Source organism: Cyanistes caeruleus, chromosome 1 (genome assembly GCF_971803275.1).
Source record: "Cyanistes caeruleus chromosome 1, bCyaCae1.hap1.1, whole genome shotgun sequence".
Taxonomy (NCBI): Eukaryota; Metazoa; Chordata; class Aves; order Passeriformes; family Paridae; genus Cyanistes; species Cyanistes caeruleus.
In genome coordinates, this window is record NC_141701.1 from 121,091,747 (window position 1) to 121,109,023 (window position 17,277).

At 42.3% G+C, this 17,277-nt stretch overlaps 1 long non-coding RNA gene across 1 annotated transcript; it reads left to right on the top strand.

The window, feature by feature from the left end:
- Positions 1-2: 2 nt before the first annotated feature.
- Positions 3-13,702, top strand: LOC111924307 (uncharacterized). The gene is made up of 2 exons (XR_015277324.1): positions 3-262; positions 8,056-13,702. It is a non-coding gene; the product is annotated as an uncharacterized LOC111924307 (long non-coding RNA).
- The last annotated feature ends 3,575 nt before the right edge of the window (positions 13,703-17,277 follow it).

Consider the following 17,277-nt stretch of genomic DNA (forward strand, 5'->3'; position numbering starts at 1 on the left):
CCACTCTCACATGGGACCTCCACCCACACACCAATGACCATGGGACCGAGATATTTCTTAAGTGCAAGCCCAAGAGTAGGAGCTCTTACTTGAGCTGTGAGGCAACTGTAGGACACTTCTCCAGTCCTGTTTTGTCATGAGTCATTACCTGGGTTATCTTGGATTGATCTTGGATCTGCATTGTTACCTTGCCTTTACCTGATGTCACGGGGAGGGACCTGCTGCTCTTCCTGCTCAGAGGCTGTGGGGCCATGCCCCAATGGTAAGTTCACTGCTTGTGCTGTCTTTTCCTTTGTCTCACCCTCCCCAGTGGAGAGCCTTTCCCTTTCTCCCTCCTGACATACTCCTGCAGAGTAGGTTAGCTGGGTCAGAGAAAGGGGAGAATAGAGGGCAGCCCCTTCTGGTGCAATCTAAGACCAGAAAGAAAAGTATTGGGTACTCCAGCCTACTCTGTCACTAGGTTCCCTGGCCCCTACACAGCAGGGCTGTGTCTTCTTTAGATCCCTTGCTGCTGCCGGTGTGCTTACAGAAGTCTGTCTTGCTGACCAATGTAACTGTTACATATTCTCAGCTTATTGAGCTTTGGCCTTCATAACTTCACTCTTGTGAACGCAAGACAAGTTCCTGTATTCCTCCTAGGCAGCTTGTGTCTGCTTCTACCTTCTCTGTGCTTTCCTTTTTTATTTGCACTAGTCAGGAGCTCTCTGACTATTCCATGGCCCACTTCTTCCTTGTTTGGTTCTCAGATATCAGAATAGGCTTTACTTCAGAACTTTGCTCAACTCTCTTTAAGGTTAATTGGGAGATTTTGGGTAAATTCAGTGTAAGCCAAGTTCGTTTCTAGGCTTTTCTATAAAGTTAATGTCCTTTGCTGAGAAGAAATTGGAACAATTGAGACATCAGTTAATCAGTTTTCATCAGAAAATATATTCTGAGGTGGTAAAGGAACTAGAGGTAGACAGAAATATGACAGCAAAAACATAGAATATATTATTGTATAACTTCCATCGTTAAAATGGTAGTCTTGTCCAATTCTGTCTCTTTTGGTCTGCAAGCAGAACTGTAAAATATGTTGTTATGCACTGGGATTATTGTAGGTTTTCATTAGTTTTAGTCTCCTTGTTGTCTAACACAATGTCAAATATCTGCTAATAGATTCAGTTCCCATCATATGCTGCGGGCTGGGATAGCTCTCTGGAATCCAGCTGAGGGTGGTGGGAGCTTTAGCACTGTTGCACAGGTCCCTGCTGCCTGCAGGGGTGGTGAGGATGCAGCTGTGCAGTGGCTCCAGTGCATGCTGAGTCCCTGCTGGGGCTGTATGAGGACTTCTTGCCCTCTTCTCCCAGGTCCAGGCTTGGTGCAGCTGCTGTGGCTCGCCCTTTGGTGTTACAGCCCCAGCTGCTGGCCCTGCCTTTGAACTGTGGCAGTCACTGTACTGCTAGGAAGGGCTCAGTCAGAAGCTTGTTAAAATTTGCTCACTTGTGAGGCAACTGGCTTGCTGATCCTTAGGGCAGTTTTATATAAATCCTAATCCATAGTCAAGACTTAATAGGAGCCTTTATGGGAGGAGCCTTAATTGTTACAATGGTATGAGGTGACATTGATCTCCTGTCCATCCTCTGTTGCAGTGGAGACCTCTCAGTTCTGAACACACAGAGCATGACAACAGTCCTTGTTTGGCAAAAAACCTCCCACAGACAACCCATGTTGTAGTGCAATATACATATATACGTACATATATTACATAATATATAAAATATATAATACATATAATATATAAATATATATATAATATATATATCCTTGCCTCTTTTCAACAAGAAGGATTTTGACATCAGAGGAAACTACTGGCTCCAGAAAATGCAACCCCTTTCCTGGTTTGAGAGTGACAGCAACAGGCAATATGCTTTGCTGTGTTCACGAAGGGGACTGGGAGAATGGCTGATTTCACTCCTTTGCTTTATGGCAGTTGATGGGCACGGTGCAGACTCTCACAATGGTGGTGTTATCAAGGATGTCTGGGCAGTGTCTCGGGTGTCAGTAAAGTAGAAGTGGTAATACTGCATAGTTGCATCAGGCCAAATTTGTGCCCTGATGACAGTTGATAAAACAACTGGGAATAAGGACAACACAGCCCCAGTTGCACAGAAATAAAGTTGAAGAGATGCTTTAGATTGCCTGTGGTGAATTCCATGAAAATATTTTTTCATTTGGTATTAGCCTAATTTGTGTGAATAGCAGCTAATTAAAGAAAAAATAAAGGATTAGAAAAAAAGCTCTTATAATAATCTGTTTAAAAGGCTCTCAGGGGATTTAAGGAGGTAATATGTACTTAATGGAGGGGCTAAAAATGCAGCTGCATGTAATTATGGCAGGAAAAATATTCCCAAAGCTGATTTGCAGCTTCCCCAAAATGGTAGTCAGTAAGACACCCTTAGGGAGATGGATAATAGCAAGTTTTATATTAAATCCTTCATGTATCTCCTGACAGGGCCCTTCCAGCCTCACTCCACATGGGAGTGGGCTCTGTCTTAACCCTGGCCATCCAGGTAAGAGAACCCATCCATCAGCCCTGTGCAGAAGGCAAATGCAGCCACATCAGCACTGGCTTTCTGTGGCAGCTGCTTCCCAGTCACACCCTACCTGGACTTCCAGCCTTTTGTGTCTTTTCCCAGCCCTGATGCAGGGTGCCGTAGCTAAAGAACTCAGCAGCTGTCAGAGGAGAGTAGTCATTCAATTATTTGTTTGGGAAGCTATTTCCTGAAGTGCATTTCTCGTGCCTCCATCTAGAATACTTTTATGGCTGGAAAGCATCACCCATGTCTGGTTGGTTAACTCAAACACCAGAATAGTCCTTGATGACAGGTGGGTTCTGGCAGCTCCTGATTCAGAGTGGAAGCTCAGCCACTGGCCAACGTGGAAAGGAGGAATTATCTTTTATCTCTTTTTTTTGTAGTCAAAACTGTGGGGTTTATTAAGTGACTGGTTTGTTTTGCAGGTTTCTGGATGTTTAATTGTGCTTTGAAGGTTGCCTGACTTGGGCATTTTTACTCTGTGTTGCTGTAGCCAAAACCTCCTAGCACTTGATAGAGAAGCTGTTTTTCAGTTAGCGTTTAGAGGTCTTCTAATACCTCAGTCTAGAAACAGTTTGGGGTTTTTGTTTCTTAGGGGTTTTTTTCCATTTTAAATACCTTGAAGTCAGTTTAGCTCTCCCTCCAAGTTTGTGGACTTGTTTTTTTCTAGTTACAGAGCGTTTCTCCGTGTTTGTGAAGCTATGTCTTTGTGCTCTTCTGTGCTGTTGTGATAAATTGGCATTTAAGAAACAAAATTCACGCTGGTTCATGGGCGAGCTGAGGTTGGATCAAAAAAGGTTTTTTATGCCTCCGTAGCGAAGCGGGGCCGGTCCCGGTGCCGCTGGCCGGGCGGTGTCGGAGCGGCGGCAGCAGGGGGAGCCCGCGGGCCGCGCCATCCCCGCCGCTCCCGTAGGGTACCGGGAATAACCCACGCTCGGGACACGGCAGAGCCGACAGCGAGCCTACGGTACAGAGCTGGGAATCGAAATGTTAAATATGTACAAATAATGCCAATAGTATTTACCTACTAATCACTACGAACACCATACCATAGCGGCCAAAATTTTCCCCAAGTGTTTGATGAATTAAGTTAATCAGCCAAGTGTATCCTCAGGGGTGTTCATTTGCCACAGGATGGATGTTTGGTGGCGTTTAACAAATAATTTGGCTTCTTTAAAGTATTTAGGGTCAGAAAGCAGGATGGTACATCTCATCAACACTGGTTGTCCAAAGGGATGAGCCAAAGTTCTTCCCCAAGTGGACAGAGGGCAAGGCAGCTCTGCTCTCCTCCTGAAACACAAACAGATTTTGGAAAAGCTTCCCCTGAAAGATATGATCCAGTCACAAAAATCTAGGCCGAGCTTTATAGAACATTACATGCATAAACAGAGGGAAGAGGAGTTAATGGGGATTGAAAGATAGCTTCTGGATTATTTAAAAAGGGTGGACTTTTTGGTCCCGTTCTCTTCCTATGAATATTATTGATGGAGGAAGAAAAAAAACTAGAAAGATTTACTTTGCAAAAATGCTAAGTAGACTGCATTAACTGAGACCAATAGAAAGCTATTGAAAATAATTTAAATTAAACGGAGATAAGTTGAAAGATGGTCTTTCCAGCTATGCCCTTTGGTCAAATGCTGAATCATTTATGATCAGAGTTGGTGCTTTATTTGGCTGAGGTGCTGAGCTCCCTGCTTTGTCTTAAGCTTGGAGAAGCTTTATCTTCACCACTGGAGTGGGTGGGGGAAAGAAAGACATTTGAGATGTGAAAAATTCTGTGTAAAATAATATTTGTGTTAAAATAAAAATGAAAAACTTCCGAAGTGTTGAGAATGCTATTGGAAGTGTACCTGGCTGGTTCTTTTTGTGGCTGGATGGTAAAAGTTCTGTCCAGTTCTTTGGCTCAGGCACCAGAGGAGCCCTTGGTCATGCTTGATGACAGGTGTATTCTGGTGGCAGCTTCTAATTCAGAGAAGATTGAACCACCCAAGCTACAAAGCCAGCTTCATGTGGCAGAAAATTCCAATTTCTGATTTTTTGTATCCGAGATTGAGTTTTATTATCATTTCTCAGAAGTAGTGAAATTTCTCATAAAAATGTAAAGTCCTTCAACTATACATGAAAAATATTCTTACAAAATTTCTGGCTACCTCTGGGATTTGTTTCCTTATTTACATAGATACTATGCAAATTCAGGGGAGAACGTGAAATAACCATATTTTTAAAGGTAACTAAAATCAGAACAAAATATATAGTCATTAGTAATACGGATGATGTATTTGGATTTAAATTTTCAAAGCACAAACCAACAATGCACTTATTACTGCTAAATTAATATTGAGGAAAAAAATATTTTTCCCTCTGAATGATTGGCAAGGAGTGTGTAAAGTGGACAGTAAAGCTGTTAAAGAGACTGCAGGTCCCTGGGTGATCCAGGGCAAGGCTCCATTGATATCATGATTAATAGAGCTGTAAGACAACTGCTACAGACTGTGGCAGATCCATTGGTTCCAGATATGTTCAGCAATCAGTATGCAGATATGCTAATTTACAGTGTATTACTCAAACTAAAGGATTTTTCTATGCTCCACTAATAGTTCCAAAAGATAATTATTTTCTAGTTAGTGAAAGAGACAAAACCAGGCCCCGAGTGTTGGAGAAGCTTTATTTTCATGGAGCTTTGTGATTACGCTCTTGAACAATTCTGCATTCATTCAAAATGGTTTATAATCTACCAGGACCAGATTTGAATACCACATGGGCCAAGGCAAAAACATTGTGGTGGAACATGAGCCAGGGAGCAAGTCAGATTAGGCAGAAACTATGTGATGAAGATAGAAAAGAAATTAAGGTAGGCTGGAAAGCACAAGGGAGCTGTGGATAAGGATTTAAGTGAATGCTTTAAGTGGCAATTTGCAATTGGAGCATGGGGAAAGCCAGAATGTAACATTATAATGTAGTTTTGCATAGTATATGAATGGATTCATGTATTATATTGCAAATTATAATTATGCAACATTATTATACTAATTTTATGCATTATAATATTTTGTAATATTGCTGTAATTACATAATTGTAGCAAATTATAATGTTACATTATACTAATACAGAAGTCATTAAGACCCTAAAGCATGTGGACTAGTGCTGCAAAATTCTGGTTTTCCTTCCTGATGGGTTTGATGGAATATTGGAGTGATGTCCTGATTAATGGAACCAAAATCAATATATTGTCACTTCATGATCTCACAGTTCTCACTTGTTTTGTCAGCTTCTGCTCATCTCTGGCTACACTTAGCAGTAGATGTACAAGAAAGAATGATCAGCAGCTGCCAGCTACATCCCCTAAGTTACTCTCATAATAACTCTCTTGTCATATTTACAGCCCTAAGCTCTCAGCACAGGGCTGGCACTAATGGCTGAAGTGGCAGGAGGAACTAGGGGCATGTTGTTCCCCTATCCTCATTCTTCTGCATAGCTGGAAGCCTTCAGCCAGCTGCTCTCCCAGTAAGCCTCCTCTTAGGGAAGGTATGCTTTGCTCCAGGCACTTGGAATGCATGATTCATTTTTACTGTATGCCTTGTATGCAAAATTATTATTATTTAAATCTAGGATGGCTTATTAGTAAAATTGTACAATAAACACTGCTGCATAATTCATTACGTACACTGGGAGCTTTTAAGTCTAATGTGCCACATAATGCACTGTGTGCCTTTGGTGGAATACAAACACAGGCATTCTCCTTTTCAGCACCATTGGTCAAGTCATTAAAACTTCAATACTACTGCAATAAGTTCTCTTCTCACAGTCAGTGCAGTTTCCCACCTGCAGTCCTCTGCTGGGATGTCAGATTCCTGGAGATAATGCAGGTGGAAGGTTGCAGCCCTCAGCAATGCTGCCTCAGTGCTTTGTGTAGGGATGAGGGTCTTGGTCAGATCCTGGCAACATGTTTGCTCCCTGTGTTTGCCACTGACATAATTTGCTTACTGTAACAGACCCTTAAGGTTAGACATTTGAGATATTTCTTGAAATAGCCTGTTCTTCTGTATTTTTTTTCTTATTTAAGTTGTGAATTTCCTTCCACGTAACAAGTTACTTGGAGACTGTTCCAGCTGGGAAAAAAGATATTTCTCCTTCCTCCATTTTTCCTATATTCTTTCAAATAATTTTATTCTTAAAGGTCATAAGCTCTGAGGATGTGTGGTTAGTGCTAGAACTCATTTTTATCTTGAGATAATATTAAGAGTAGATTAATTTTTAGGTCAGCTATGTTACTGATGGTCACTGTGATATAATAGAAGTTGCCATATTCCCAGGACAGATACATCAAGGGAGCATGTTAGGAAGTACTAAGTCCACAGATTTATTAGAATTTGTGTTATTATCAGCTAGATGCCTCTGTCCTTGGATCAAAGAAAAAAAGCAATGAAAACATAAGAACAAGGTCTCTATGGGCTTCCTCTGGGAAGGCAGAACTCAGAACTGCCAAACTGTGAACTCTGCTTAAGCCAACAAAGCTATTAAAATAATCCAGTCATGTCCATAGAGACTTCTTCTGGAATAACCTCCTGGTTCATGGCTTGGTTTGCTTTCCTCTGGCTGAGTTTCTGTTTCTTTGATGTATTCTGGAGAGTTGCATCTAACCTTGTTTGGCTGGAGTGTTACAGCCAGGGACCCTGAGGGGGAGCCCTGAGGTGAGAAGGATCCAGCTGTGAGTGATAGTTGTTAATTCTGCCTCTATGGAAAGAGGACACATAAAGGAAAAGGGAAGTGAATCCGTGTCTGAACCAAACATCCACATCTTGCTTTCTGGTCCTGTGTATGTGCCCCCATAGCTTCTGCTGACATCCTGTCCTTGCAGTCTTGGATGTACTGCTAGGCCAGGTTGCTCAGCAGCTGTTGGAGTTGTGACTCCACGTGTATGGTTGGGCATCCTGCAGGTTGCTAGTGCTGGGTAATTCATCTCTGTGAGGCAAGCAATGAAGAGAACAAACCCTTTCAGGATGTCATGAAAACCAAACTGTAAATAGCATTGGATCTTTGGAACATTGGTATTTTACAGTAAAGTTAGCAAAAAGTCTGATTTTTAGAAAACCAAGACTTAATTTTGATTAGAATTAAATGAGTAATTTCATGCTGGTGGGGTACAGGCAATGGTTATTAATTATTCATTTGATCAATTTCAGCATGCTTTGATCCTTGCAGAAGCAGAGTTGCAGTAGTAAGACCCCAGCAATCTATGTACTGGGTGTTTAGGATATTCTGTTCTGTTGGGTAGTTCTGGCTGCACTACTGAATACTGATTTATTAGGGGTGTTGCTGCTTCAGCTGCATACAGGAAAAGAGGGACATACTTCGACCCTTTTCACCTTGTTTCAATTTTCTGGATTGCCCCGCCTCACTTTTCCAAACAGTAACGCATGGATAGTGTTTTGGCTGAATTACTCATGTTTGAAACCTGCCTCTGTTATTTTGGTGTTAAAGAAGCCAAGCAGTTTCTGTGTTGAAGATGGCAGCCTCACGCTACGGTCAGCAGCAACAGCCACCAGCCAATCCAGATTCCCTGTGTTCCCATGCAAAATGTGGGATTTGTGTCATACTGTAGTTGTGCAAGCAGGCTCCCATCAGAGCCACAATGGAAGGAGAAAACAGAAACAACTCTTCCCTTAAGTAGGCAGCAGTTCATAAATGAAGATGATTTCCTGGACCGAGTTTCCTTCTTTTTGCCAAATGCCATGTTTGTTGGAAGGAGCTGTCACAGATTCATGGATGAGATTAGTAGACTCAGCATCAACAGTCTGCCCACAGGGCTGGAAATACTAATGTCAGGATGATGGTAGCTCATGAACTAATAAAATAATGGGAACTTCATGAGCTGAACTGACACTTTAAGAAACATCTAAATGCAGGTACCTAAGTTCTCATACAAGGAGCCAGCCCACAGATATTGCTGCCTCACAGGACAACCAAATTCAGGTGGATTTTCTCTTTCTTGAACATCTTACCTCCTCTCACTGATTCCTTCTCCTTAAAATTACTTCTCATTACTTGCTGTTGGGAAGACAAATAGAAAAAAAATAATTGTAACATATAAAAATGCTGACTAAAGATCAAGCAAATATTGCTCTGAAGACTGGAGATATTGCTGACATTGGCAAAGATGAAGACTTTGAAGGGAGAGTTAATAATTTTCCTAGACTGGTAGGTGGAGTTAAGAGGCAATTTCAGGCAGGAACACAAATGGGTTTTATTTTCCCCCTCTAATGTAGAAGGGGAAATTACTTAGATCTGGGATTGTTCTTTTACAGGTTTAAAAACATAAGGGCTGAAAAAGGAATATACTATTTTTTTCCTTATGTTTTGATGAACTAATTAAAATTCATCATTTCAACCATTCAGGGGTTAGATATGTCATGGCTGGCATTTTCTGACTGCCTCAGAAAATGTAAAAAAACAGCTCAGGATTTGTTTGTTTTCTTAGCTTTGGAACTGACTCCTATAGAAACCCTGGGAAACCTTTATTATTCTATTTTGGAAGGACAGAATTTGGGAGAACCATTGCAGTAAGAAAAAAATTGTACAGGGACCTTCAGGAATATCCTACCCTGTCTATACTTCACTGCACTTTGCCTGCATGTTAATTGTTATTTATTACACTCTTGTTCTTACTAGAGCATTTGTGACTGAATTTATTTTAGACTACAGAAGTTATTTAGCCTATAACCATGGGTTTTAGAGATGTTTTTAGACATCATTAAGCCAATAGTGATGGCAGCTTTCAAGGTAAACAAAAAATTCTTGTAGCTGCTGAACACCCTCTCGGGAGTCCATTATAGGCAGATTTCCTGCTTAAAATAGGTGTTCTGGGTTTTAATAACCAGGACAGTCTGATCTACAAGAATCTGACTTTTTTTTGTTGTTGGAGGTTTTTTGATAAACAACAATTTTGATATAACTCATTATTCACTTGAGATGTCATTAGAATAAATTAATATTAAAATATTTTAATGTGGAACAAAGAGTTCAAAAAGTTACAGAGATTGATCACCTGAGATGCAACGTTGGTGCTTCATTAGTTGTGGCTCTCTGCACTGCTAGACTGAGGTACTTCTGTTTCACCTAATTAGCAATTTTTTTCCTTAATGCTGACTGGACTGTGTTTAGGCTGTGTGGCTTGATTTTACTTCTTGCCAGAAGTTTATATTTCATTCCAATACAAGAAAAGAGCCTTTACAAGAAAGTGCAGATTTTTGTGGTTAGCCTAAGATTTGGGAATGAGAGACAAATGCCATCTTCTCTAAGCACACCAAATTATTTTCATTTCTGTTGTCAGGCTCCTCTGGTACAGAGAGAGAGGAGTTTTTTCAGCTTCCCAAGAAACTTGACCCACTCTGAGTCAATCTGTGGCATAGCCAGCCCATCTTGCTCACAGCTCTGAGGCTGAGTAGAGAAATTTCTCCTCTCCTGGGGAAAACTCCCTTCCCAGAGCTGCCTGCAGTGCTGGATTCTATGGCTGGAAGTCCTTAATCCCAGTACTACTAACACAGCCATATGGTCTAGAGCTGTAGGAGAAGTCATTTTTCTAATTGTAGGCAATAGAGTTTTGCCAGGGGAAAGAGGAAGACAAGTTTTCAGGCAGTTAAGCCCTTTGCCATACACAGCATGAGATGTAATATGCTCACCCTGTGAATGCTGCTCTTACAGCACTTGGAGTTTCCCTTGCTTCTCAACTTAGAACCACAAATGTAAATCTGAGCTTGGCTTTCTTCCCAAAAAACTGCTTGTAGGGGTTTTCCTCTGGAAAATCTTCTGCTTCCCCCCATGAATTTGCTCTGGCCCAGGGCCTACAGGCATGATGCAACACAAATTTTCCAGGGCATCTGGGGTTAAATATGCCAGGTCAGAAGGCATAAACCCAAAGGGCAGGAATATGAAACAATGTCTAGCAAATGGTGGAGGCATGGGGCAGAGAAGTGTCTGCCACTTTCACTCAAGGCCACACAGAGCTTTCCTAGATCTGAAGGTCCAGAGAAGGCACAAGCCATTCAGTGCTCATTGTCTTGCACTGGTGGGCAGAGGCAGTGGTGACTCCTTCATGCTGGGGAGGAAAAACAGCCATGCAGGAGTGAAAATCTGCATTTCTCTGCATCCATTTTTTTTTCAGCTTTGGACCAGTTTTAGTTTGTGATTGCATGTGATGCTGGCTTTATCTTTAATGATTGCATGCATTTCAAAAATAGAAATTTTAAAAGGGGCATCAATCTGTAGATTTACAAAGTCCTTTCTGCTAGGAATTGTCACTCCCGTTATAGCTGTGCCCTATTTGCCCTCTTTAAATCCTCAGCAGAGTAGCCTGAGGTTTTGCACTTTGCAGATGTGTCATGTTAATTCAAAGATGGCTTTAAAAGAAACCAGTGGATTCAATGCAGGCAGAAGGCTGAATGACTTTTATTCATGCCCAGGTACCCAAGGTGGGGAGGTGTCAGTGAATGAGTCTGATCTTGACTGCATGGGCCCTGTGGAGTTTGTGATATGACAAGATACAAAATGTGCTGCAAGTGGGGCCTGTTTTAGCTTTTGCTTTATAAATAGTGAGGCTGTTCAAGTCTGTAAACACAGCACACTGTCCTTGAAATGTTCATGAAATGTTCCCAGGGCCTTTCGACTGTCCTGGAAAGTGCAATGTGCAGCTGGGACAAACACGGCAGGTCGGGGATGTTGGTACGTTAGTGGCTCGTGTGGTACAAAAGGTTAAGATGAAGAGGAAGGCTCCCTTCTCTGCTCCCAGGCATGTGGTCTCAGATCTCAGCTATGGGGAAATAAACCTTCCTGGGAAATGGAGTCTCATGGGAGAAGTCTTCTGCTCTACAAAGCTCCCAGGTCTAAGGGGAATGGAGCCAAGGCTTTGGTGCTAGCTTCTGCTGAAGAAATATGCAGTTTGATGCTGTCTCAGTGGATTTACCACCCAGACATAAAAAGTAGCCAACTCAACATTTTAAACTGAGCTTTAACTTCTGTTTTTCTCTCCCTTTTCCTGCCAGTGAAAGTTTCCTATTCCCAGACATCTCTTGAGCACATGCAGAATTATCTGAGGGATTAACCAACACAGAGAACAGCGGGATTCAGGGAACCCCCAAGGGAAGGGAAGCACTGCTGAGAGAAACATTTCCAGGAGGCAAATTATGTGTAACTTTTGCTTTCATGAGGGAAATCTAGCACTGGTTGCACAAGTGTGGTGGTGATCACAGGAGTAGAGGGACTGAACCAGCTTCAAACTGTGCAGCCAAAAGAAACCTTGCTGGTGGGGTCTTCAGATGCTTCCTGTACCAAGTCCTCACATATGTTCCCTATCAACCCCCTGCAAGAACAGTATGTGATCAGTACACTCTGCATGCACTTATCTTGCTTAGGTACCCAGCTGGATAACTTGATTCAAATACTTTGCTTTTCCCCATCCCTGTGGCAGAGAAAAAGCTTTTTATCTCTTAAATGTGACAACAACAAATTTCAGAGCCATCTTTTAAGTGCCCTTTCTGTGCTGTGGTCTTATCACCGGCTCATGGGCAACATTTGCTTGGGAAGCACGTTAAAAAATTGTCAGCACATTACTAATTGCTTAATTTAAACCTTAATTGAAGCAAAGAAGTTAAAAGTTCAAAGCTGAGGGGCTCTCAAAGAACTGCAGGTGTTTCCCTCTGACTGCTGTTTTGTTTCTTTTTTTAATTTATGTTAGCTGGCAAAACTAATATCTCTAGACTAAAAATCCACATTGTTCCTTCCTTTTTTCCCACCCAGTACCGCTTATTACAGGGTTTAACAGGTCCAGTGCACTCAGGGCTCCTGAGCTGGGCATTACTGCTAACCAAAGCTCTCGGGGCAGAACCTGCTGTTCCAGGGAAGGATAACCATGGAAAAGGTGCAGCTGAATGGTTTCTGCCTCTTCTTGAGAAACGTATCTGAAGCATCCTGCCATCCCTCTCCTGTCTTTGACATATTGAAAGCATTCAGGAACTTAATCCAGTGTCAGTTTAAAAGCTTCGATTGACCTTTTCCTTCGGCAAGTATGAAAGGGCTTCCCAGTCCCCCAGGAATGGGACAGTGTCTGTGTTCCAGCACCTCTAGGGAGAGTGGCAGGAACCCCAAGCCTGCTGTAGGGCATGGAAAAGTGGGAGGTAAGAAGAGAGAGCTGTCAGTTTGTGCTGAGCCACTTCACCTCATCGGGAGAGGAGCACTAAGCAGAGCTCCCACTCCAGAGACAGTGACACTTTTAACAGATACTCAGGCTGAGTCAGGTGCTTGTTAGCGAGGTTATTATCTGTCATGAAGAGCTGTTGGAGCAGTTAATACAGCTTACCGGGGGGAGGCAGGGATATAGCTGCTTGGAGCAACATTCCCTCCTGCCTGCAGAGTCTGTCTTCCATCAGGATCCGACTGATTTGTAGTGACTTGCTTTCTCCATTAGAGATTATACATAGGATGTTGGGCTTTGATACTAAAATAATTGCTTTCTGGGTTACAACTGCAGCATTGGCATAATAGAAAGCTAGTTTCTTCAGTCATAAGAAAACTTGGAAATAATGCATTTGGCTCCTGCTGATGTCGTGAATGCATTACATCTTAACTGGAACAAGCCCAGTATATTTAATGATAACTTAAATCCATGGGACTCCATGGAAAGCTGCTGCTCAGCAGGTGCCAGTGTTGATCGTGAGGGCATGCAGCTGCTTTCCTGAGTGTGCACATAGGTGTCTGGGGTTGCTTGGAGGAGCATCAGCCTAGAGCATCATTGTGTCAGCAGATAGGCGGCTGCCAGGGATTGCTGGGGCTGCCTGGAAGTCCCCTGTTCATGGGGATGGGCGGTGGGGCTCTGCAGCAAGGGAAGGCTTCAGCCAGGTGAAAGTGGGTGCTGCTGTAGTGGCAGAGACATCAGGGTGTGACAGAAAGCTGGCAGAAAAGCCTAAAGGGAGAAGTCAGAAAAACACTCATGTTACCTAAGGGCTTTTCTGAAATATTATCAAAATTATTTTGTCAAATTGAAGATGGAATCTTAGCAAAACTGTATTGGTATTTTTTTCCACTGTGCAAATAATTTATTTTTTTTAAAGCAAATAAAGCTTGTGAGATTAAAAAACAGTGGAAGCTGTAAAACTCTTTCCCTTTTTCTCCTAAATCTAAGCTTGCTGAGTTCTGGGCCATTTAAGGGTTTCTGATTTTCATCTCATCTAAGACAATTTGAGTGCAAATGATGTTGACTTACATCAAAACCTTGGGAAGGATTTAGATAAATTTTGTTGTTTTTTTATTATAAAAATTTTTAAACCAGACTGAACAATTGCTTTGTTTGTTGGGTAATAACATTTGTTGAGCTTGCAAGAATAAATACGTGAGGATCGTGTTGGTGCACTTGTAGTCAAGGGTCTTTTGACCCACTGGTCAAATAACATTTGTTAAAACTGTGGCTGCCTTTTATTTTAATCACAGGCCTGAGCTGGAATTAAGGATTTCGGAACCTGGTTGTTTCCATCTGAATCTCTAGGCTGAGAAGGGCTTTTGTAACCATTGCTCCACTGCTAGACATAAATCAGCCTTTTAACCTTGGGTCTAAAGGCAATTAATTTATAGTGGCATTGGCTCTGCTGCTGACACGTCTGATCAGGAGGTGGACTGAGCTTTCAGGAAAGATCATTCTCTGTTCTTCCACTGTAAGCAGGCTAATATACTCATTTAAACAACTGAGTTATTGTTTATATATTAATAACTTCTGCTTTGTATTGTTGCTTTTCCGGTTGAGATGTTATTACAGGTAAAGTCTGGGTGTTGTGCAGAAAGAATTCAGCTGAGAATCTGTACAAGGTCACAAATTGTGTTTGAGAGTGTGTTTTTAAAGGAATTAAAGTGAAATTGAGCCCCAAGTGCAGAAGACAATGTAAAAATGTGTGCTTTGCAGTGTATTTTTCCAATAACAGTATATTTTAAACAACAAAAGGCACAGATGCGGTTACTTAGAGTGTGCAGAGGATGTAATAATGCTGTTTTCTCCCTGTACAGAGAAAACAATGAGTGCTGCTCATCAGGCCCTCTGGTATAGGCTCAGTGCTAGCTGTCCTTGTCTCCTGCTGGAAGCTCAGGTCATGTGCTGCTGATGCAGGGCTAGAGCTAGCCCAGGGCACAGAGAAGCAAGTGGCTCTTGGCTACTGCCAGGGGCAGTTCCATGCTTGCCTCTTGCTCCAGGCAGGCTCAATCTGGGAGAGAACATCTGGCTTTTCTTCCCATGTTTTGGGGTGATCAAGGTTTGGGGTGTTTGGTTACCCAGGCTGCCTACTGCCTTCCTTACAAGACATGTGCTGTCAGATACAAATGCCCTTCCTCTTTGCCAGATTTTGCCACAGAAGCAGCACAATGATTTGGCTGTTTAATTTTACAGATGAGAGATGCCCCATAATGAGCATGGTGACATCTGCAGCTCTTCATTTCTTCTTGTCCTTGATTTTGTCCTTTTGGAGCCTAATTGTGAAGAGAAAGCATCAGGAGATCAAGCCATGCAGTAATTAAACCCATGTCAAAGATTAAGTGAAAGTGTTTAACCCCATTTGAATGTGCTGTTCTGAATTTCATGGGCTAGATTCTGTATTTAGGAAGGAAACTTGCTGTGTTTGGTGAAGCAAATGATAAGTTGTATAGACTTTTGGGATGTATATGAATAGCAGGGACCTGGAGCCTGGATCACATAAAGCAGATATCAGAGGTGAGGGGAAGGAAATCACATTTTTGATGGTTTTAATACCTACTAAACCTATTTTGTTAAACACTACTTAAAAACATGTTCATCATAAGTTGCTTATTAAGATGCATGTCACATGCACCATCATGCTGATCAGCCTGAAAAAGAGCAGTTTCTCAGCTGATAATCTGCTGTGCCACAAGGAGGTCAGGTTAGAAGTCATGACTCCAGGGATAAAGTTGTGGTCCCTTTGAAATTGATAGGCATTTTGCCAATCAGTTTGGATTCAGCTCTGTTTTGCTGTTTCACATGGGTTCTGTTCTTGATTCTTATCAGTGATTTACTGTGGGACTTGAGCAAGTTTTTTTAACACTTCTTCTCTTTTACCCTTTCCAGCTGTTTTTCAAAACCCTATGTATTGTGTGTAACATGGTAAGATCAACATATAAATACATTAGATGTAAATGTAATGTTAAAAACCTTGAGATTACCAACTCCTTTGATTTCTTTCTTGATACACTGATTTTCTGTTCAGGATTGTGGGTAGGAAAGGCCAAAGGAATTTGCTGCACTGAAAACCACAATTTTTGTAGGGGAATATTTTTCATTCTGTGAGTAACATTCTGAACTGTTTTCCACAAGTTCTGTGAGCCAATCCTCTGTTTAGGTCAGCAGTAGGGTTGAGTGAGTATAGCTTAGGACTTTAATTTGGTGCCTGATGCATGTCCCAGGATACTGATGGGAAAGGTGTGCAAGCTAAGCTCCATAGCAGCAAGATTTCTGCAGGCATCGTGGGACACAGCAAGCACCACGTGCAGAGAACCACAGCCATGTTAAGAACCACAAATCTCATTTCCCCAGATGCACTTCTTTTGTGTCGAAGATGATCCATCCATTTGCCTGCTGTGGAAAGGACCATCCCTCCTTCCCACCAGCTTTGGCTCCTGCAGTTGGGCACACAGTGCCCTTGCTTGGTAAGTGGGCTGGTGTTGTGGAAAAGAGAACCACCAAAACTGATGTGGGGCTGGTGGAGAGCAGGATCATCCCAAGGGAGCATGATGTTTATTGTTACATGAAATCTTGCTCCCAGTATTGTGGTGAAATTCAGACTCTATTTTCTATGCCTGAAATCAAAGGAAGATAAACACTTGAACACCTTTGACTATATCCATGCTGCTGGAGGCCTGACTGTATCCAGGCAGCCCTGATGAACAATCCCTCATTCCCAGGTAAAGGTGTGTGAACTGGCCCCTGTCCAGACACCAGCAAGAGTGGAACATATCTGGGCTTTGCATGATCATCCTGGAGAGCAAGCAGAATGGGCCATGTCCTAGTTATTCCAAGGGGATGCTGTCCTGCTGAAGGGGGAGCTCTTTCTTCCAGTACAAGGTAGCCTTGGTCATCTTAAAGTATTACATTGTGTTCTCTGAAATAAGTCTGGACGTTGTCTTGGAAGACACAATTGGGTCAGGAAGCCTGTTGGAAGTTCAGCAATATGGGCTGTGCCCAAGTTCATGTCCTGGCCCAGTTTAGTTCCGTAGTGTTTGATTCATGACCGAGGATGTCACTGTTTCCTGGTACCTTTGCAGCTCAGTGTGAGTGCTGCACCACAGCCTGACAGATGCTGTTACATTAGTACAACACGAGGCATGAGCCGCACATCCAGGAAAGTGGCAAGCAGGTGTACATATAGGGTATTTTCACGTTGCAAAACCTGCTGGAGTAGTGTTGGAAGATTGATACAGGAAGGAGAAGCCAAACTTGTGATGGTTCCTTTCATGATTTTTCTGTAGGAAATCAAATGGACCACTCCAGCTTTTGAGGTGTGGGTGATCAAGGGAGTGAGTTAGAAACTTAAATTATTTGCAATATAGATGCTCCCAGCTTTGTGTTGGTGGGTCTTGCCCTGGGATCCTGGAATGGAAGTGGAACAAAAAAAAAAGGGGTGAGGGCAGCAGGACTGTAAGGAATCTGGAGAGGTAACT